Raw genomic sequence first — 20,000 nt, 5'->3', positions numbered from 1 at the left:
GTTGCCCCATCGCTTGGCATAATGCCAAAAATCTCTATATATCAATCAAATCCATCTAACTTTCCACCTTCTGTAACAATTGTTTCATAGTACAACTGCAAGGTTTTCCTCCTGTTACACCTTTCAAACATTTTACTGTAAATCTCCGTTTCAGCGCTCAGTGACCTAATAGGTCCCAGCGCTTGGCCTTTGCGCTAGATACTATATTTCAATTCCAATGAGCTAATTTAGAGCAGGGAACGAAGGGGTACTACTTTAGTAGGCGGTCTACCTGCGTACTTCTACACTGTTTCGCCATGTTTAGTACTAGCCCGTCGGTAGTCAAATGTCCCTAAGTGCATTTTACTACACTTGATCACAACCCTTGGTGCTACTTTAGGGACATATGACCCCCGACGGGCTAGTACTAAACAGTGTAGATGTACGCAGGTAGACCGCCTACTAAATTAGCACCAAACGTGGTACCTGGATGAAAAAAAAAGAAAAACTGTAAAATAGTCGACAGTAAGGTAACGTAGGCCTACTTATGTGATGGCTTAATGAAACCCAGTGATCTTCTCCTCCGGGGCGAGGGAGGAGTGTGTCATGTTACACCCGGCAGTTGCTGCTGGCTGGAGTCTCTCGGATCCAGTTACTGGTACCTTGGAGCGTTGTTGCTGAAAGATAGGCCCATCATCTCCAGCTCGAGGTGTGTGCCTGAAGAAAGTTGCTCTTGGAGAGGGTAATGCCGGTTGCTAAATGGCCACTTGGCGTGGTGTTACAGGTATAGCAGATTCACATCAAGCGTGCATCTGATGTCTAGGCCAGTTCCTTACTACGCTCCTGATTGGCTGTTGATAAGCCAATCACAGGGCTGGAAACACACTTTCTCGACAGTTCACATGGGCAGGATGTGTCTTCCACCTCTCCTGAGGGATAAGTCTTTCAAAATTATCCCTCAAGTGAGGTGGAACATACATCCTGCCCATGTGAACTCTCGAGAGAGACTGGAAGTTTCCAGCCCTGTGAGTGGCTTATCAACAGCCAATCAGGGGCGTCGTAAGGGACTGGCCTAGACATCAGATGCACGGGTGAAGTGAATCTACTATAGTACTTGGGGTCGTAAATTTTGAAGGAGTCGTTTGTAGACCTAAGTCGTTAATCGAGTATCCTTGCATCAGGTATCTGAGTTAGGGAAGAGAGAGAGAGAGAGACAGAGTATATACGTTACCAAGTGTTAATTGCATATAGTGAGAACTGTTGCAATTTACATAGTCTGCTGAGAATTTAATCTGTGGGACAATTAACTATATGGCTATTCTCAAGCATTTACATGTCGAAGGCAAACAAATTACTTATTAATTATTAAAAATGGCCGCCTACCATAATTCCTGTAACTTGAGAGAGAGAGAGAGCCCGTTTTATGAGATGGAATAAAAGCTATGACAGGACCACAGATCTTTCCTTACGAGAGTAGTGGCGTGTTTAGACGGCAACTTGCTGGCACACCATGAGCAGAATGCTCGGCGAAGCCATATTGGTTTTAACAATGATTAAAATATATTCGGAGATAGTTTGCTGTTTAATCTGAAGCTTAAATAATTTTCCTGTGAAATATCTGTAATTCATACACTGCGTTATTTGCAACACTGCATTTACTCTTTAGTGTGTTACGGTTTTTTTTTTTTTTTTTTTTTTTACTAAAGTTTTGCAAGTTTTGTAACATAATTTTTTTCTTTTCATTTTGTTCCTTGATCGTGATATTGTAGTTTCTTCATAATATTAATTTTTTTTCTTCTTTCATTTTGTTCCTTGATCGTGATATTGTAGTTTCTTCATAATAGTTAAAATTTCTCCTGCTTCGTGGTCATTATTTTTCTCATATTTTTCCTTTTTTATACAGTTTTTTTTTTTCATAGTGCATGTTTTCCTTTTATCTTTAAATGTCACTGGAACTACAGTTATATACTCTTGTTTTTCTTGTGCCCCATAGTATAATTATCATCTTCCAACCGGCCACATATTTCTCAACCCTTTTAAATAATGTCTTATTGACCTTCTGGGTTAATGGCACATGCAACTCTCTCTCTCTCTCTCTCTCTCTCTCTCTCTCTCTCTCTCTCTCTCTCTCTCTCTCTCTCTCCAATACAGCTTCTCTTTTGCTCACTCATTATACCTTTATTTTTTTTTAAGACGTTCATATGGTTCCTGCCAACTTTCACTTGGGACCAACAGAATGGCGCTGCGTCCTTTTTTTGTTGGTGTAAAGAGTTACACAAGATTCACACAGTTTCTTGACACACACACACACAATATAAATATATATTGTGCATGTAAATATGTGTATGTATGTATGCAGTTTTCTGCACAATACCGGGATGACCGTAGGCACACTTGATTTGTTTGTATCAGGATTATGCTCTCTCTCTCTCTCTCTCGTCTCAATCTCCTCTCCTCCCCATCTCTCTCGTCTCTCTCCTCTTCTCTCAATTAAAAAAGCCTCTCCCTCCTGTATTCTCTCCCCTCTCCCCTCTCTCTCTCTCATATAAAAGCCACTTCTCAGAGGCGGTGGCTTCAGGTATTGTTACTTTTCTGATTCTAGTGTATTTTGGGATGAGGATGCTGGTCCCATGCCCTTTTATCGTAATCAGTTCCGGAAAAATCTATTGGCCAGGTACCGATAGTCTTTTGACCAAGTACGAATGCACTGCTCTGGTCAGAAAGTCGGAATGGGTTTAGGAGAACGTACCCATATAATGTTTGTGGGCATGCTTAGTACCCCCAAATGAAGACTTTATTCGCGGTGCTTAAGCCTTTAAATCTCCACGCAATCGTGTCTACCTCCCATCTCGACATTCATTCTTGCACACGGAAAGATTCCTGTCGGGAAACCGGTTTGGTAAGTATATGTGTGTGTGTGGGAGGCGTTGGGGGGGGGGAGATCGCTCTTACACATACGCGCACACATACACACGATCTCTTGCGTCATCCCTATACTGCATGTGTTGCACAGCTGGATAGAATCTGGTGCAACGCGACTTCCAGCGATCGCTCCGATCCCTTTCGAGGCTTAGACAAAGCTCTAATGACGAAGGTTGGTATAATCAGGATTAATAGTGCCTGCTTATTATCCAGGAGAGATAACCCACTGACCAGTTGTCGCCTGACATTATCAGTCCGTCAGAGCCAAGAAGACCAGTCAAGGTCGTAACTGACCCTGTAATGAATGGGTATGTGAGAGAATAGGTCATGCCGTTGTGTTACACTCGCCATGAAGGGGCCCAAGGCTGGCATGTCATTGAGCAAGAGTTTGGGGGGAAAAGTGAGAAGTTTCCCCTGCAATGCATCCTGGTAGGTTTCCTCTGTCTGGGATTGAAAGTCCTCTCCGAAAGCGTTGTAGCTGAACTTCTTGTGGAATTGTGAAGGTTGTCACGTTAATGTGAGGAGGATGGAGGTAACTTTATGTTAATCACTTCTCAACTCCAAGCCATAAACAAGGAGAAATAATAAATGTCAGAAAATTGCAGGGTTGGTGATTTTTTGTTATTTAAAAAATCAGTTATTTAATTTTTTAATTTTTTTTATTTTTTAATTTTTTTTTAATTTGTTAGATGTTTTTCCAATCCTTTTTTTTTCTCAAAATGTATTTTATGACAGAATTACTGTTGACTTCTGTTTTAGGTTTCCAGTTGTGGCCTAAAGTTTATACTTGCCTTTTTTATATCAAAATAAATATAGATGCAGCACAGTTTTGCTCAAGTTTTTATTAACTTCCAAACCATATTTTTCAATTTGTTTGATTAAAATAAAAAAATAAAACATTTAAAAAAGATAATCATGATATTTTTAATGAAAAAATCAATGATTTAATAACTTGGTTAAATCAGTTTGATTTAATCATTGCCAACCCTGGAAAATTGCGTGCCCAGAGTAGACAAAATCCATATTTGCTGTATTCCCATGTATCTACTGATTATGTACGCTCAGGGCAATTTCAGATTAAAAGTAACGAAACCGGTCATTTCTTTTATAGTTAACAACATCACTGATGTTCTAATGGAAAGTACGAGTAGGACAGGTTAGAATATTCTTTAAAAAGTTGAACTTATTACTACACTATTTTCCACTCTATCTTCTTACTAGGTAGGTTTGCCCATGCATGTGTTCAACAGCCTAGCAGAGACTTAATTTTTCTTCGTTGCAAGTTTGGTTAAATAGTCGCGTGTAATGGTTTAGTTTGTTTTGGTTATCCAGGGTTTTTGGTTAACCTTACCTGAAATGACATGTTGAATGATAGTTGTTTTAACTATCATATTTACTCAGTGATCGTGCATGCCCCAATGGTGTTAGAAGTCATTTAGTTTATGTAGAGGTTGAGAAAGTTATTTACGACATATTTGGTTAGTTCCAGTCCCTCAAGGCCTCGATTTTTATAAACTGAAGCCTTGCACTAGGAAGCCTTTGCGTGTATACCTCCATCCCTCCACCTGCCCATTCTCTCTCTCTCTCTCTCTCTCTCTCTCTCTCTCTCTCTCTCTCTCATTCTGTATCTCCTCTCTTTCTTTGTGTGTCGTGTTTGTGTGTGTATGTGTGTAGTATATGTGTGCTCGTGTGTGTGTGTGTATATATATTATACATATATATATTATAATTGTATATGAGGGTTCTCTCTCTCTCTCTCTCTCTCTCTCTCTCTCTCTCTCTCTCTCTCTCTCTCTCTCTCTCTCTCTCTCAAAGCCTTCCCGGGTATTTTATACCACTTTAAAGGAACTTGAGATTGGCCTGCTTCTCCTCAGGCTGTGGTGATTTCGGTGGTCAGTGTTGGTACATCGCGGACTTTTACTTTTCTTCGTACGGCCGCTGCTTGTGTTACACACAGTGCATACGAGCAGTCCCTAGATGGGTAGAGGTTGTTTTCAATGCACTTTCCCTTAAAAGGGTCTCTGTTGTTTTTTAAGAGGCGCAGCCTTCGACTTCCCACGCAAGAGGTTTGCCAAAGGACGGTAGAAATTGGGGGAATTTGAGCGGGACGAGATAGAAGACATTTAGTATGTGTTTTAACACTCAAATACGTATAGATATAACTGAAGTGAATTGGTCTGGTTAGGTATAGAAAAAAATGGGGATAAGTAAGCTTACTAAAACTCATTATGCGATGCAATGTACGCATTACTGAAGGACCTTTGCAGCGTCCATTCGGCCCCTAGCTGAAGGCAACCCACTCATTCCCTTTTACAGTAACTCCACTCATATTCTCTTCCCTCCATCTTGCTGTCTACTTTCTCCTAACAATTGTTACATAGTGCAACTGCGAATCTTTCCTCCTGATACTTATGAAACCTGATTGACTTCATAGTTCCCAGTGCTTGGCCTTTGGCCTAATTCTGTATTCCTACCTTAATTTCATTTTAAATAAGAGGTTCCTGTAGTAGCTTACTTATTGCTGGTATTTTTCTGAGTATTCGATTCTTCGTTTTTCTGTTTGTTGTTGATCTCCTATCCGCTTTTCGTACCTCCTACGCAATCCATAGCGTGAGGAAAACTGGTTTTCTTAATGTGTTATTACCTTTTCGTAAATCAGGCCCGGAACTGGCAAATCGTGTCGATTGTATATGTTTAGCTGGGAAGGTTTTTTTGCGCATTTATGCACGCTTCATCTCTCCATTCTATATATATATTATATATATATATATAATATATATATATATATATATATATATATATAATATAATACTGAAAGGAGTTTCAAGGGATTCCTGTCGAATCTTTAAAATAAATTACCTCCTCTCCTCATCTACTTTTAACACTGGAATTTTCACACTTTTCCCAGATTATCCATGAACACACTATCCTTCAAGATGTCGAGTGTCTCTTCTGATGGGAAGTAGATTCAGTATTTTCGCTGCTTCACCCCGTTTCATTCGGGTCTGGGCTATGAATAAGACATTGTTATATGCGTTCAGACAGTCTGAATCAATATCTTCACAGGATTACTGTCAGACTTTTCCCACCTTGGTAATCAAATAAAATTAAAACCAAAATAAACAAATAATCCTGGTGTGTAAGAGGAGCATTAGACTGCTTATTCATTCAGACTGAAAATAAGAATAAAAAATAAAGCCAAACAAACAAGACATTCGAACCGTAGAAAAGTCATGACCACAGTGCGGACGTTAATGAATGGGAGTAGAGCTAAAATTATACCTTATGCTCTCAAAATCTCGACTGTCAAAAGCCACTTTTCTTCCTTCTCTTTTAACCAGCGGTTAGCGCTATTGGTTTGCCCTTATTTAGAAGTCGTTGAGACTAATAGCTGTAAATTGGGTGACTTACTGCACGAGATTTATTTATTTATTTAGTTTTTTTTTTTTTTTTTTTTTTTTTTTAGCAATTTTTTTTTTTTTTTTTTTTTTTTTTTTTTTTTTTACCACACGTAATTCATATAATTTACGTCCGAGAACTATGTCTTTTGAATGGAATGTTTTCATCATTCGTTTCTTCGCGAGGGATGAAGGGTGCTTCTTGTTTTCATATTATTATTATTATTATTATTATTATTATTATTATTATTATTATTATTATTATTATTATTATTATTATTGTCAAAAATCTACATTTAGATAGTAGAGTATATTACTATGTGAACCGTTTGTTTTACATAGTAATATACTCTACTATGTAATTGTGGTAATTTGTGAATTTTTATGCCAGATTGTTTTTCACGAGATTGTGAATTTCTTTACAATTATTATTATTATTATTTTATTATTATTATTATTATTATTATTATTATTATTATTATTATTATTATTATTATTATTATCATCATCATTATTATTATAGAATTGTAAAAGTAATAAAAAAGTAATTGCCGTATCTATTGCTATTTCCTTTGAATAAGCTTGTTTCAAAGAAGGAGTACTTTCAACATTATTATTATTATTATTATTAAAATGCTTTGTCTTTAACAATGTAATTAAAGCATAGTAGATTTATAGACTATCTCTGCCTATATATACACAGTTACATTACATATATAGATATATAATGTATATATATAATATACATATGTATTCATTTTCTCCCAATTAACATTTTGTCCCTCTGGAGCAAATGACACTTGATTGAAGGGTACAGCAGTCTGTTAACGGTGTCTATTTTCGGTTCCTCAGTAAGTCTTCAGGGGTGAGGTTGCTAGCCCTGCACCCATTTACGGCTGGGTGGACTGGTGGGCGTCCACAGACCTAACGAGCGCCAGCTGAATGCTGCACTAATCGGCTAAGGTTACCCACTTGACCAATTGGGTCACGACCTCTTTCCCAGCAGGGAGTTTACAGTACCATCAGTGCATTTCACGCGTTGCACTGTAGGTATTACTTGAGGTTCTTTGTAGCGTCCCTACGACCCCTAGCTGCAACCCCCCTTCTTCTTTTTTACTGTATCTCTATTCATATTCTCTTTCCTTCATCTTACTTCCCACCATCTTAATTTCCACCTTATAGTTAGCTCCTCGTTGGACGAGACAGGTACGTGGTCGACTACCGATCTCAGATTCCCCGGTTCGATTCCACGCTCTGCCAACAAGGGATCAGAGGAATTTATTTCTGGTGATAGAAATTCATTTCTCGATGTGTGGTTCTGATCTCACAAGAAGCTGCAGGTCCAGTTGCTAAGTAACCAATTGGTTCCTAGCCCCGTAAAAGTATCAAATCCTTCGGGCCAGCCCTAGGAGAGCTGTTCATCAGCACAGCTCAGTGGGCTGGTTCAAGGTATCCCTTATTCTGTATACCTTGGTCTAGTTAAACTAAGATGTTCTTAACTTTTTTTTCACCCTCTAGTAGTATTTGATCCATAGTGCAACTGTGAGGTTTTCTGGCCTTTGGTCTAAATTCTATATTCTACTCTATCACAGCCAATTCACCCACAGTGAATATTATAGTCCCTGCGCTTGTATTGCCATACTGCACCTTATGAACTTTGGCGGTGTATATTTCATGCTATACTCTATGCGGTGTAAGAATATTCGTATATTTTCATAAAACATTAGAGATTTATTTTTCTAATACTTGGTACTAATAATACTTTGTAATCTCGGCGTCGATGACCAATATAGTTGAGACGCAGATTATTTCTGTCTAAATATCCGTATTAGTTGTTTGTCTTGGTTCAGTAATATACTGGCCTCTGGTGGTCTCCCGGAAAGCTTTATTCCTATTTGTGTTAGAATATTTGATTTGGGTTTACTGAAAATAGGTCTCCATTCCAATTCAGTTTTATAGAAACTTCTGTTTAACAAAAAAAAAAAAAAAGCCTTTTTATTCATTGTGAATGCACCGCGATTAAAAATATTTTAAGAGTAATCACAAACCTTTTGATTAAAGAATGCACTTTAGATCAGGGACACTTAAACCTTGTGGTTTCAGCTAATCGCATGTCGATTCTTGTAGGCCTACAGCTCTGCCAGCCTATAGGCCTACTGTTAATCTCTTACAGGATCGATAAGGAATACTCCTCCAATTAGTTCCGTTGTTTGTCCCCTGTAGTGAAATCTTCACAGATAAACGGACACCCGACATTTAGGTTTATTGTAGTTCACGCGGGATTATAGTAGACTAGCTTAGGCCTAAATGGAAGTATAGTTTATGCATTGAGATAGGCCGAGGGAGCGTGTGGTGGTACTGTATGGTAATTTAGATATGGTGAAATCCATTGTTCTGAGAGGAGAATAAAGATCTTTGTTTTGTGACTTGTGTACTGTATGTAGGATGTCAGTGTGTTTTTCCTTCTTTGCTTTTGTTTCGTATTATCATTTTCATTATTCAGAAGATCAAATTTATTCATGTGGAAGAATCATCCCGCTGGGGTCACTGACTTGAAAAAGTCAAGCTTCACTAGAAAGAGGTAACAGGAACTTATGTGAAATTCAGAAAGCAGAAATCACCTATTAAATCAGGAAAAAAACGAACGAATAAATAGTAAAAAAAAAAATGAAAGTAAATTATGAAAATACAAGACCTGCATTGGGGTAGTAATGCAATGGCATCTTCGCTTGAACTTCTATAAAGTTCCAGTTAACATCCTCAGCAGGGAGGCTGTTCCACAGTCCAGTGGTGTGAGGGATAAAGGACCTCTGGAACCGAACAGTTCGACAGTTAGAAGTTAGTAACTCTTTCATTTTGACGTAGGGAATTTAACATCCTTGTTTACCTGAAGGCGGCATCAAGCGAATCACGATATCTGGCATCTTCTAGCTTCCCTTTGCCCAAGTTGGCAACAGGTATAGGAGCGCCTCAGTGGCGTGGTCGGTATGGTGTTGGCGTGCCACCTCTGTGGGCGCGAGTTCGATTCTCGGGCATTCTATTTAGGAGTGAGAGATGTGTATTTCTCATGATAGAAGTTCACTCTCGACGTGGTTCGGAAGTCACGTACAGCCGTTGGTCCCGTTGCTGAATAACCACTGGTTTCAATGCAACGTAGAAACACCAGACAAACAAACAAACAAACAGGTATAGGAGATATCAGCGGCGAAATGGATGAGGCTCCTGTCACCTCGGGGAACGCGCGCGACTTCCAGTTTAGCGCCAGCGAGGAAAAGTGATTGATGAGTCTGTGGTTAGTCTTGGCGGTAAGATGCTGAAAGGTGTTTTAAAATGGGCGTGCTCGACGCTCTTTTAAATGTATTAATAAAAAAAAAACAGCAAAGACTGGTAGAAAAACCTGAATACCTGAGAGAGAGAGAGAGAGAGAGAGAGAGAGAGAGAGAGAGAGAGAGAGAGAGAGAGAGTTCTGGTACTCCTTTAGACTATGTTTTTCTCTCCCGTTTCTGATTTGAGAAAGGGGAGTATGCGCCTGGAAGACCAGAGAACTTGAGTGTGCGCATGCGCACAGTATGAACAACATCTACCTCAAGATCTACTTTCCTGATTTAATTCTTCGATTAACCAGTCCTGGAAGCAGATTACGCTTTTGTAAGACGGTTTAATTTTGTTCAAAGTCGCCACTTTTCACTCGAAGATTCCTGGACCCTGAACCGCTAATATAAAACCAATCGGTTTTCCAGACTGGTAAAACAGATTGCAATATTGCAATATTATATTGTGCTATTTAAGTGCTTGATAAATTAGTAACAATTGATGCAATTTTTTTATTAATATGTTAGTGTTTAGTTATAAAACGGGACAAATTTGTTAGTATGGTTTGTTGCTAAGCACTTTGAGACAACTGTGGTGGGTCGCATCCGGGGTGAAAGGTATGGGATGAGCAACCTCACTTGCTTAACAATCTGGAGGTTAACAACATTCAAGAGTCAAACCCAATCTTCTCTCTCTCTCCTTAGATGAGTGTAGAGATCGTTCGTGCTCTTCTCTACTCTCTCTCGTCTCATCATCACTCTGTCTCTCTCTCTCTCTATATATATATATATATATATATATATATATATATATATATATATATATATCTATATTATATATATATATATATATTACATACACACTCTTGTATGAAGCTAAGAACTATATTTCGGTGGCTTAACTTCCACCCTTAACTTGTAGTTGATAATGGCGGAAGTTAGTCCACCGACATATTTTCCTTAGCTTTAAACCAGTGTGTTTTAATGGGCCATTTATATTTGAGACGAATCCTGTTTTAACAGAAGAATATATATATAATATATATTTGATATACAGAATCTCACGTTTAAAGTTATAGTGGCCACAACGACACAAAATTTGAGTATCTGTGGAATGTTAAAAAAACGACCACTGATGTTGGCATTGAAATCTCCACTTCATAAATATTTAAAAATAATATATACTTTTGTGACATTGTGTTTTATCCTTTAGGCCTGACGTATCCATTTTCCCACTTGAATGCCCTTAAGCCTTTTAGGCCTATCGTTAGTGGCGTTGTTGTTATGTATCAAAGGGTCCATTTACTGGTTGATGCCAGTCACACCACGAGAGGGCGGTGACAGTAGGCCCCCTTGTCCTCTCCTACCTGGAGGAGTCTGTAGAGTATATTTTTTGTAAGCCCCCTAGTTCCCCCCCTCCCCCCCATTCCCCACCTCCCATAATGTTATTAGAATCTTTTTTATGTTTTGATACGAAGCTTATTCTGTATAACTTGGTTTCACCCAAGGTGTTTACTCTATAAGCATTCCTTATAACCCGTAAGGGGTAGCACCATCAGTGTACCTCATGCGGTGCACTGTAGGCATTACTTAAGGTTCCTTCCAGCGTCTCAGCTGCTCCTAGCTGCAATCCCTTTCTTTTACTGTACCTCCGTTCATATTCTCTTCCATCTTACTTTCCACCCTCTCCTAACAATTGATTCATAGTGTAACTGCGAGTGTTTTCCTCCTATTGCACCTTTCAAACCTCCTTTACTTTCAGTTTCCCTGTCAGCGCTGAATGACCTCATAGATCCCAGCGCTTGGCCTTCACCCTAAATTGTATATTCTGTTCGGTTTCGTTCAAATTGTATAGCATATTGTATTCTGTACAATTGGTTTAACAAAATCCCATGAAGTGAAATTCTTCTTTGGTTTTGCCGAGTATTACTGCTCATGGTGTGCCCCCAGGTTATGCCGTCTATAATATTTCATATTTCGTCTCCATTTTTTGTGTGTTCAGTGAAAGCTGCTTATGGAAATTTAAGTTTTTTTTTTTGCATTTTCGCTTACTCGGGGAGTAAGCCTACAAACTACTTTGTTGTTGTTATTGTTTGTTTGTTGTTGTTATTGTTTGTTTGTTGTTGTTGCTGTTTGTTGGGCGGGTAGGAAAGCCCTATGGAAAAGCCAAAAAATTTCTAAAAAGGCGTTTCGCAATGAGTTAATGATACGTAAATTTTAGGATAGGATAGTTAATTTATTTATTAGAGTGAAGATGTAAAAAATAAATAATGTACATGTTAAACAGTACAGGAAAGTTATCTCTAATAAAATATAGCATATTTATTGTAATTTTCGTCGGTGAAACAGCGCACTATTTGACCGTAGATTTTAACCTGGGCCCAGAGTAAGCTGAAGGTCGGATCACGCTTTGTTCCTTAAGCCTGTTCTGCTTACTACAAAAGAAAAGTTAACTGCTGTTCCATAAACTTAGATACTGATGTTTAATTGTCGAATGTACAGTATATTTGGTTAATGTGAAAATTCGATTTAAATATCTTCTTCAAAATTGACGACAGTCCATAATAAAAGAAGAAAGTGTTGTACATTCATAGTCTGAACTCAGTTCCGCATATGTCAACAATCGTCTGACTTTCTCTTCCATTTCCAGTAATAATAAAGCTACCAGATGGGAGCAAACATCAAACACATAGATGAGACAGAATACAAATACCTGGGAATAATGGAAGGAGGTGGGGATATAAAACACCAAGAGATAAGGACACGATCTGGAAAGAATATATGCAGAGACTCGAGGCGATACTCAAGTCAAAACTCAACGCCGGAAATATGATAAAAGCCATAAACACATGGGCAGTGCCAGTAAACAGATACAGCGCAGGAATAGTGGAATGGACGAAGGCAGAACTCCGCAGCATAGATCAGAAAACCAGGAATCATATGACAATACACAAAGCATTACACCCAAGAGCAAATACGGACAGACTATACAAAAACACGAAAGGAAGGAGGGAGAGGACTACTAAGTATAGAGGACTGCGTCAACATCGAGAACAGAGCACTGGGGCAATATCTGAAAACCAGTGAAGACGAGTGGCTAAAGAGTGCATGGGAAGAAGGACTAATAAAAGTAGACGAAGACCCAGAAATATACAGAGACAGGAGAATGACAAACAGAACAGAGGACTGGCACAACAAAACCAATGCACGGACAATACATGAGACAGACTAAAGAACTAGCCAGTGATGACACATGGCAATGGGTACAGAGGGAGAGCTAAAGAAGGAAACTGAAAGAATTATAACAGCGGCACAGATCAGGTCCTAAGAACCAGATATGTTCAAAGAACGATAGACGGAAATAACATCTCTCCCATATGTAGGAAGTGCAATACGAAAAATGAAACCATAAACCACATAGCCAGCGAATGCCCGGCACTTGCACAGCAACCAGTTACAAAAAGAGGCCATGATTCAGTGGCAAAAAGCCCTCCAGTGGAGCCTGTGCAAGAAAAACCACATCTACCTTGCAGTAATAAATGGTACGAGCACCAACCTGAGGGAGTGATAGAAAACGATCAGGCAAAGATCCTCTGGGACAATGGTATCAGAACAGATAGGGTGATACGTGCAAAATAGACCAGACGTAACGTGAAATACAAAAGTCAAGAAAAAAGTATCACTCATTGATGTCGCAATACCATGGGACACCAGAGTTGAAGAGAAAGAGGGGGAAAAATGGATAAGTATCAAGATCTGAAAATAGAAATAAGAAGGATATGGGATATGCCAGTGGAAATCGTACATATAATCATAGGAGCACTAGGCACGATCCCAAGATCCCTGAAAAGGAATCTAGAAAAAACTAGAGGCTGAAGTAGCTCCAGGACTCATGCAGAAAAGCGTGATCCAAGAAACGGCGCACTTAGTAAGAAAAAGTGATGGACTCCTAAGGAGCAGGATGTAACCCGGAATCCCACACTATAAATACCACCCAGTCGAATTGGAGGACTGTGATAGAGCAAAAAAAAAAAAAAAAAGATAATAATAATAATAATAATAATAATAATAACAAATTTTCATTTATTAATAGTAATAATAATAATAGTTAAAAAATCCGCAATTAATATATTTAAATATATTTCTATGTATATAAAAAAAGGTAAATGCATTTACATTTCAACGTTACATTGATGAGGAACACCGTTCAGGTGTTTCGAAAGTCTGTTTTTTTTTAATAAAAATATATTTTAAATATATAATTGTGGATTTTTTAACAATTTACTTTCACGAGACTGCGAATTTCTTAATTAATAATAATAATAATAATAATAATAATAATAATAAAATATAATAATAATAATAATAATAATAATAATCTTCACATTACCATTGACTTTCCCTTCTGCAGGTTCTTCATCTGCGAGGCGTTGTGTCTGGTGGTGGTCGTCGGCAACATCTACTTCACGGACTTCTTCCTCGACGGCACCTTCATGACCTATGGCACTGAGGTCATCCACTTCCCCGACATGGACCCCGAAAATAGGGTCGACCCAATGACCAGGATCTTCCCCAGGGTCAGCAAGTGTACCTTCAGGTAAGGTAGCTTTGAGGAAGGGAAGCATACATTCTCTCTCTCTCTCTCTCTCTCTCTCTCTCTCTCTCCAAATACCATGCTTTATAACTAATCTTCAGGCATTAGCTTTCATTACTTAGTAAGCACTGTAATACCATAAGATTAGTTCAAGTAATATTAGAATTATTTATTTTTTTGCTTGATTTTTTATTACTACTTTTTGTTTTTATTTGTTTTTTGTGTGTGTTTTAAGGAAGTGGTTCATTATATTGTCAAGTGACAGCGGTATGTAAGTGTGAGAAATCTCTCTTGGTTACGTAAGGAACATGTTACTTTTATTTCTATATTAATATTAATATATAGAAACAGTACTGTCCCAAGTATTACGGAAAGTGCATTAAAAGTTCAAAATGTCCTGAAAATAACGTGATGTCTGTGGCCAAGCACAATTTCACTGGACGCATTTATTTCTGGCAGTCAACAATATATAGATAAGGGTTAACATCATATAGATAAGCCAGCGTGTTCTGGCAAGGCCTCTGGGCACCTATAGATGAGCCAGCGTGTTCTGGCAAGGCCTCTGGTCAGCGGTGCCCTGGATGTCTGCTAGCCAACAGCATCCAGTCTTAGTCATAGGTTATTGGTATCATGTTGCAGAGACTTGCTCTGCAACGGCTTCTCTTAGGCTTGTCCAGAGTTTTTGCTCCTCTTGGTCAGTTGTTGTTTGTGACAGCTGCGGTCCAGGTGATATCTCGCGGTACTCATACTCTATGCTGGTAGCCGCTTACTTCTTTCTATTGAACACCATATTCTTTGGCAGTTTGAATTTCAAGTCTGTAGTCCCTGCGGTGCTTTTCCATAATAATAACCCTAGCTAATTAATATTAATAATGTAAGCAATTAATAATAATAATTTTTTCCAATAATAATAATAATAATAATAATGAATAATAATAATAATAATTAATAATAATTAATAATAAATAATAATAAAATTAATAATTAATAATAATAATAATAATAAGAATAATAATAATAATAATAATAAATAATAATTATTAATTAATTAATTAATTAATTAATAATTACTAATTAATAATTAATTAATAATAATACTAATAATAATAATAATAATAATGATAATAATTAATAATAATAAGGGGTAAATTAATTAATTAATTAATAATAAGATTAAATTAATAATAATAATAGGGGAATGCTACAGCTCCGAAGAATTCAATAGGGAAGGCAGCCCATCAAGAGAAAGTTACAGAAGCAAAAAACTTGGACTTTGAATGAAGTAAAAAAAAAAAAAAAAGGCAAACAACACGGAAAAAGATTGTCTTGTAATAATAATAAGAAAATATTTGTCATGTAATAATGGTAATTATTATCCTTGACAGGAGCAAGGCAGAAAAATCCACCTAAACTAGCAAAGCCAGCTACCCAAAAATTGTCAACACCCACGTGCGGAAATATAAAAATGAAATGGCAAAGAAATAAATAGTAAGCACAAAATCATTACCGCATATTTATAAAATGTGTAGCTTATAGTCTGTGCTTAAGAATGGTCTTACCCTAGCGCGAAAGAGAAATGAAAAGCAAAACACAATTATTACTGCATACTTACAAAGTGTATACCATATAGGTACTCTATGGAAGTGTGTGTGTGTGTGTTTGCAACACAAGAACGCATTGAAGATTGAAAGAAAGATCAGCAGTAAGAAATAAATAGCAAAACAAAGTTATTACAGAATATTTACAAAATGCATTCTGTCTACTCTTGTGTACATGTGAGTGGATATATGTGTTTGCAAAACACGAACGTATCGAAGATCGAAAAAGAAAAATGAAAATAAATAAAAGGATTTAAGTGTTTGCAAAAGCACGAAACGTATCTAAGATCGAAAAAGAAATAAAAAAATAAAGGATATAGTGTTTGCAAAACATGAACGTATCGAAGATCGAAAATAAAATAAAAACCAAAGCCCCCAATTAGAACACAGACGGAAGACAGCCCTTCGCCGTGCTGATAAGGGCTCTCTGCGACGAGCTCATTCACAAAGGGCCTCTCTGTCCGGAGGAACACACACGAGAGAGGGATCTTCGTGGTGGTGGTGATGGTGGTGCCGACAGCAGGCCTTCCCCCCCCCCGCCCACCCACCCCCTCTCATGCCCTCCGCCGAGGGGTGTGATTTTAGGGTGTATGGGATGCGGGTTTCGTCCCCCCCAACCCCATAGAAGGGATAAAATGGGGAGATAAAGTCTGAGGCAGCTGCTCTGTTGTGCGCGTGGATGTGTGTGTGTATATTTTCATCCGAAATAGGCGTCTAATAGTCGTTATATGTTATACAAAAGAATTTACGAATATATTTAGGTACTCGGTTGAAGACATAAGGAGGAATATTTAGATGATGATGTGTTAAACATAAGTAAAATGGCATTAAGTTGATATATTACATGAGGTGTGATGTAGAAAATTTAGGGTGAATGTATGGTGTGTATGAGAATTCATTATTATACATTTTTGCATGCACTGAGGCCTGAACATTTCACGATGATCACATGTTGTGTATCATGTATGCAGATGGAGCGGGACGTACATTATACATAAGATTTTCATCACGATTATGGTGATGTAATGTGTAATGGTGTGATGTACTGCACGTGCAAAGAAGTGGCGAGTATTTTTAGACTTTCAAATGGGCAGAGGGTTGGGGAAGGGGGAGGGGGTGGGAGAGAAGAGGAGAAAAGTCTGTGGTTTTAGGATTCGTCAGAGAGTTTAAGGGCCTGTTTCCCCGGGTTGGTGGTGGGGGTAGGGGGGGGGGGGGGGATGGTGGTTACTAGTAACTCAAAGACCTAAATATTCTTTACCGAATCATTTGCTGCCTTTTTCCCTTTTACTTTCGATCTGTTAAATTTGGTTTCCTTTTAGTTAGATGTCCAACTTCTTTAACATATATGTATTGTTGCGTCATGTTCCATTATTTTTTTTAAATGAATATAAGGTTTTAACATATGTTGCTCCATGTCCCCTAATATATTTTTAACATCGTAAAGTTCTTTCGCATTAAACCATGTTTATTCAGTGTTGCCTTCAATAATAATCAGTGTTTTGACGGAAATCATTAATCATGAATAAAAGAATTAATAGTAAATATTTGTTGATTTCATCAACGGCAAACATTGAAAAGTACGTCCAGTACCCCGAGAGCTTTCCGATCTAATGCCGACGTCTCAATCAAGTAGTACTTTCGTCAGCAAACGTTGTGAGGTTCTCCGGAAGTCGTATCTTGATCTCATAAATCATTCGCCAGCTTCCTGAAGCTTTAACCCATCGTCGAATCCTTCCCTATACCGGTTTTATTTATTTGTTTTGCCCTTTTTTTTCATGGAGGTCTTGCCAGCTGTTCGGAATTCGGTCTCGAGCGAGAACATTCTTCTCAGGATGACAGTCGTTGGATTCTGTTCTTTTGATTGTATTATTATTATTATTATTATTATTATTATTATTATTATTATTATTATTATTATTATTATTCAAAAGATGAAACCTATTCATATAGAACAAGCCCACGGGGCCATTGACTTTAAATTCAAGCTTCCAAAGAATATGGTTGCTACATTAGGAGCAAGTAAGAAGAGAGAAGGAAAATAGAGATCCCACTTAGTAAAAAAGAAAAAAAAAACAAAAAAAAAAATAAAAAATAGAGTAAAAATGTATTATAATACAAGGAGAAAATACTACAAGGTAGTAAACCATCCCATGTGTTTTATGTGATTATATTGATGTTAGATTATATGTATGATAATACAAGGAGAATTACTACAAGGTAGAAAACCATCCATGTGTTTGATGTGATTATATTGAGTTAGGCTTATATGTATATATATATATATATATATATATATATATATATATATATATATAATAGTATTATATTATATATATCTATATATATATATATATATATATATATATATATATATATATATAGATAGATAGATAGATAGATAGATAGATAGATAGATAGAAAGGCTGGTGCTAAGGGAAGGAAAGCCAGGCCAGGATGAGGGGGTATTGTGGGGGGGGGGGAGGGGGGGGGGGGGCTGGGTTGCGTCGGATACCCCGAAGTGAGAGGCGATAATGGTGGAGGGTTTTGGGTAGGAGCAAGGAGGGAGGGAGGGAGGGAAGAAAGCTGTGGAAAGGAAGATGAGAAGGGAGAGGGGTTTTTAATTTTTTTTTTCTCTCTCTCTCGCTCCTTTGCTATTTTAGTTGAACGAAGCCAATCTCAAGTGTCTCCCAGCTCGCTCATACATATGTTCTCTCTCCCGGGACGAAGAAAGAATTGTATGTAATGAATAATATCCCATAGAAATATAAATGTCTTATTTTGTTCGTCAGGGCTACATTTGTGTACCTGGGCCCCTGTCGACTTTTGTGGGTTGCAGTTGAGAGGAGAGAGAGAGAGAGAGAGAGAGAGAGAGAGAGAGAGAGAGAGAGATCTATTACGTCAAAATGAATACCGTCTTATAATTTCTAGAATTGGAGATCCTCGAGGCGCATCCTTGAAGCAAAATCCATTTAGATAGTTTGGGATGGCAGTTCTCCTGGTGTGCGCACGAAGAAGAAAGCATCATGTCAAGAATAATTTCATCTGAATCTTTTATGCATTTAGAGAATTCGTATTCTTGATATGCGCGCACGTATCAGTAAATCGATGTTGTATCCGACGAATGCATACGTTGATCCAAAGAATGCGTTGAATGTGAAAAACAGCGTAGGAAGGAGAATGTATTCAGTACACGGACAGTTGTGAAAAGTCTTCTCCAGGGTTTTGCGACCGCCCCTCTTTCTGGAATAGTAATCCCCCCCTGCTTTTTTTTTTTATTTTTATTATTTTTTTTTTTTTTTTAGCGAGAAAAGGTCATCTGGGAGATCAATCGATTCGGCGAAAGGGAAATTGCACGTTGGGACCCTCACAGACCTTCCTGTTCTGTGCATCAGGTAGTCGGTGAATACGGTAGGCAATTATATTTTGAACAAGTGGATATAAGACGCTAGGTGTAAGTGTACGGCAACTACGTCAATTACAAGTTAAAGCTACAAAAGGAAGCCATTCAAGGGCAATTACTTTTTTTTGTAATTTCGAATTACCTAGACTTGTGTGTGTGCGCGCAAAGAGCTCGTTCTGGCGTAAGGCCAGGGTCAAGTATACCTACGCCAGTGGTGGTTGAATTTATTTAGTCATCTGATTCAATAAAGAGGAAAATGTTCTCTCTCTCTCTCTCTCTCTCTCTCTCTCTCTCTCTCTCTCTCTCTCTCTCTCTGCGCACGAGCGACCTTGGAAGACAAAGCCACTCGAGGTCCTGCTCGGGACGGGACCACCGAAAATTACCACCCGTGGCTTCCTGGGGATGTTGCCGAGGAAAGCAGGTTAATGCTATTATAATCATCTCCGATGGAGAGAGAGAGAGAGAGAGACCTTCATACCTTCATTCTCAAGGCTGTCGCTATGTAAAGGGAGGCGAAGTTCAGGTGGAGGGTCAGTTATGATTTTGTAAATTATGTCATATGCGGAAACGTGCATTTTCGTCTGAAGTAATAACGACGACGCAGTCCTCGCTACCCTGAGGGAAAGAAGCGAAGTTCGTCTGGAGCCCAGAGTCATTTGAAGATGATTCTGCAGTTCTTTGCTGTGAAGTCTGCTTTTGCTTTGACTTCATTTGCTTTTTGTTTTGACTTCATTTGCTTGTTATGATTTATTTTTTTTTACTTCACTTGCTATTGTTTTGAAATCTTCTGGTTTTGTT

The 20,000-nt window shown here is 38.1% G+C and overlaps 1 pseudogene; it reads left to right on the top strand.

Annotated features, from left to right (window-relative positions):
• LOC135195797 (innexin inx2-like) overlaps positions 1 to 20,000 on the top strand; it is an 84,760-nt pseudogene that overhangs the window by 11,932 nt on the left and 52,828 nt on the right.

This window comes from Macrobrachium nipponense, chromosome 16 (assembly GCF_015104395.2).
Source record: "Macrobrachium nipponense isolate FS-2020 chromosome 16, ASM1510439v2, whole genome shotgun sequence".
NCBI classification, from domain to species: domain Eukaryota; kingdom Metazoa; phylum Arthropoda; class Malacostraca; order Decapoda; family Palaemonidae; genus Macrobrachium; species Macrobrachium nipponense.
This window is presented reverse-complemented; position numbering and strand designations above follow the sequence as displayed.